Here is a 4,425-nt window from a genome sequence, read left to right as displayed (position 1 = left end):
AAATCTTCACCCTGGCAGGAGTTTTCAAAAATGTTCGGTTTCAGTGACCTGATGCTGCGTTTGCGTTGGACGAATGGCCAAACCGCATAAAAAAAGCTGAGGTTTTGAAAATACCTATGGTCCTGTGGACAGGGCCTTAGCCATGCTCACACCGGCTATTCGGTGCAACGTATTCCAATTGTTTGCTTACCAAGTCATTCCCTTGCTATCGCTATTGTGTACTGAATTTGCTTTGTGTTTTTTGACCATTCATTTTCTTTGCCTTACGTTTTTTGGATTGGTTTGCCTTGCTGACTGCCTCATTGTGTTTTGACTCACTGCCGGTTCCTGTGATTACGAGTTTTGGATTATCTGTATTGTATTTGCTTTCCTCGCTGATGTCCTCGCTTGTTGTGTCAACTCATTGCCTGTTTCTGTGACTATGATTTGGATTACATTTGTGGATTATCTACCTTGTGTTTTAAATAAACAGTGCACATGGATTCCAACCAGCCTGTACCATCCATAATTACAGAATACTTCTCAGAACCTCCTAAAATGCCGTTGCCAGAAAAAATGGACAGATTCTCTGATTGTTGCGGTTTCCTCTGCTAGTGCGACATTTTCTAGCCCGACGCTTACAGGGAGGACACTGTTCCTACTCACCCTGCTCACCGGTAAACTTCTGGACTGGGATACTGCTGCCTGGAATGCTGATGCACAGTTATGGGGTCATATTCTTACTTTTCCCAAATCATTTGGAAGGTGTTTGAGTATTTAATTGTGGGGCAAGACGTGTCTGTGCAGCTCATGCAGCTACGCCAGGGCTCAGACACTGTGGCTGATTATGTGGTGAGGTTTCATATGTTAGCAGCACAGAGCAGCAGGAAAGGCACCACCCTGTGAGCAGTGTTCAGGGAGGGGTTTAACCCCCGCACTAAAGACAGAACTCACACACAAGGAGCAGGATATTACCCTTTCATATGTTAGGATGGCTATTTGCACCTTTCTGTCCTTCACTGAGCCCTTGCGGCCTCTGCTGTTACCATGCCGGAACCCATGCAGCTAGGCAAAACCTGGTTCTCAACCAAGAAGCATCAATGAAGCAGGCTGCAGATCTGCTTCTACTGTTTTCAAAGTAACAACAGCCTCCCCTTCCGTTTACATTGCATCTGGGTCTGTGCCATACAACTCCTTCTCAATTCATTGTCCCCTTAGGGCTGAGTTTACCCCCTCTCTGTGTCAAAAATCACAAGCATGGGGGACTACATTGAGTGGGCTTAATTCGGCCATCCACATCACCTGTAGCAACGGGTTCTTCACTGAGAAGTGGAATGGCGGGCTACAACCATACATTGACTACCGGGGCCTCAATGCGATAAACATGCATTATCTGTATCTACCACTGCAACAACTCAGTGAAGCCCACTATTTCACCAAATTGTACTTGTGAAGTGCTTGTAATCTGATTCGAGAAGGGGGAAGAGTGGAAAACTGCCTTCCACACCACCAGGGGCATTATGCGTATCTCATAATGCCATATGGCTTGATCAATGCACTCAAGGAGACCCTTCACCATGATGCCCATCCAGTCCATTCATTGTAGAGATTGATGCATACAGCTGCAGTATCAGAGGGGTTCTCTCTTAATGACATGGCTGCCCAGGGAAAGCCTCAACCCTGTGCTCATTTTTCCAGGAAACTCACCCCCAGGGAGAGTAACTATGATGTGGGCAACAGGGGCCCTAAAGGAGTGAAAACTCTGGCTGGAGGGGACGCATCACCCATTTCAGGTTATCAGAGACCACAGAAATATATCAAGAATGCAAACAGTTGAATCCCCACCAAGCTTGATGGGCTCTTTTCTTTATGAGATTCAACTCCACTGTAACTTACCACTCAGGTTAGAAAAACAGCAAAGGTGACACCCTCTCTCGCCACCATAACCCCATAGACAAACTGATGACCACGGGTCCTGCACTGGGCCCACACTGCCCCAAGCTCCGGCCACCCGGGAATCCAGTGCACCACTAGGCTGGTCCAGGGCACCTTCAGGTGGCTGGCCCTGACAAGGGACATTAAGAACTGTGTGGACCATACATGAGCCTACTGCGAGGGCCTAGGAGTCAATATTAGCCTGAGGTCAGGTTCTCACCTCCAAAAAGAACTGGGCCACTTGTTATAAATGTATTGCAGCCAAGAGCAGCAAAGAAGGAGTGAGTTCTTCACCTGGGGCGAATATGCTCAGAACTCTCTGACCCACACCTCCGCCAACCTCACACCTTTCCAGTGCATCCAGTGCATCCTGCCAATATATTCCCCTCTCTTCCCATGGTTAGGGGAGGCCTCTGATACCCCTGCCATAGATACCTGGATTCAACGGAGCAGTGAGGTCTGGGAACTAGCCAACTCCTGAGGGCTATCCGGCACCAAGAGATGCAGGCAAATCGCCGACAGTATCCCCATCCCCCACACCAGCTGGAGCAGATGATGTGGTTCTCTACAAAGAACATCAAGTTAAAGCTGCCATGCAAAAAGCTGAGCCAATGAATTATAGGACCATTTAAGATCATCTGCCAAGTTAACCCGGTCACTTTCTGTCTTGAGCTGCCCCCCAATACAGAATATCACCATCCTTCCAGGTCTCCCTCCTCAAGCCTGCCAACATATTCCCCTCAACCACAAACCCTGAGGCTGACTCCCCACCACCCCTAGACATTGGTACCCCAGGATACATTGTCCATTCCATTCTGGATTTGAAGAGAAGAGGGGGATGACTCCAGTGCCTGGTAGACTGGGAGGGGTATGGCCCAGAGGAACGGTGCTGGGTTGACAGAGATGACATCCTCAACCCCTCCCTTACAGAGGAATTTTACTGAGCACACCCACAGCGCCCTGTGCCCCGGCTCCAGGGACGACCGCACAAGAGAATAATGCCTGTTCTTAAGGGGGGGGATTCTGTAACATCATCCACCGCAGTCCCCTCTCTGCACCACCGGAGGGAACCGACACCTGAATATTGAATGGACTTCTGGGTTCAAGGACACTTCTGGGTGTTAGCGCACTTAAGCATGCTCACACTGGCTATTCGGTGGCAAGTATTGCAGTTGTTTGCTCACCCAGCCGTCCCTTGCATTCTTAATTTTTTTGTAAATAAACGCCATGCATGGATTCCAACCATCCTGTACCAAACCCATCATTACAATTATGCTGCCAAAGTAAAACCTTTGAGTAAATCTAAAAATCAGAGTAAAGTACACTTTAATATTTCCCACTGCAATTGCATATGAATGCATATAGAAAACACTCTTGCTGAGGCCATCAGGGTATGTGCCATGGGACAATTTGCTTATAAATATCAGAATCCATCTGAATGAAGGACATCTGACAATAATAGCTGTTAAATCTAGTCATCAAACCTGTTAAATCTATTAACTTTACTCAACAATTAACATGTTACTTATGTGAATTTAAAATGATTTATTGCAAAATATGACAGGTTAATATTAACATTTTTTCACACAAAAATAGCTTATTCAGCTGGTTTGGTTTATGGCAATAAACTATTTAAATAAATGTTACTAATAATATACCACAAGTAGCACTTGGCTACCTTAATTTTGTTAAATAGATAGATAGATAGATAGATAGATAGACACAACTTTATTGTCATTACAAAGTACAGGTAAATAGCAACGAAATGCTGTTTAGCATCTACTAGAAGTGAAAATGTAAAATAGTAGAAATTGTGCAAATGAACAAGTGCAGATAAATATGTAAATATGCACATTGATAAATAAAGCTATGTTAGAGTGTACATAGAGAGGTATGTGCAAGTTGTATTTACAGCAGATAAAGTGTCAGGTATAATTATAATTGTGCAAAAATGTGTGCATTATGTACAGTGTTCAGATAATATACAGTGTTCATACAGATAGTATATAGTATGTATAAATATAGTGTATATAAATGTATATAAATAGATAGACAGATAGATAAAAACTAGGTGTACTCTATGAAGTGGACAATATTTACATTAATTATATTACACAGTGAAAAAATACTATATTATAACAGAATGTACAGGGTGGAGCAGAAGTGTAAAGTGTATTAAGACATGAGATTCCTAGCGGTGTAGTGTACAGTTCAGTAGATTTATGGTTGAAGGAAAAAAACTGTCCCTAAACCTGTTGGTTCTGATGCGGATGGACCTGTATCTCCTCCTGGATGGAAGGAGGTTGAACAATTTATGATTTGGGTGGGAGGAGTCTTTGATGATTTTGATGACCACAGACATCTACTGTGGTGAAGAGACTCAATGGCAGGTAGTTGGGTGCCAATGATGCGTTGACAACCCTTTGCAGTGATTTCTTTTCACACACTGTGGAGCTGCCATGCCACACTGTGATGGAGCTCGTCAAGATGCTCTCAATGATGCAGTGGTAA

Source organism: Hemibagrus wyckioides, linkage group LG03, assembly GCF_019097595.1.
Source record: "Hemibagrus wyckioides isolate EC202008001 linkage group LG03, SWU_Hwy_1.0, whole genome shotgun sequence".
Lineage (NCBI taxonomy): Eukaryota > Metazoa > Chordata > Actinopteri > Siluriformes > Bagridae > Hemibagrus > Hemibagrus wyckioides.
Note: the sequence above shows the minus strand (reverse complement) of the source record.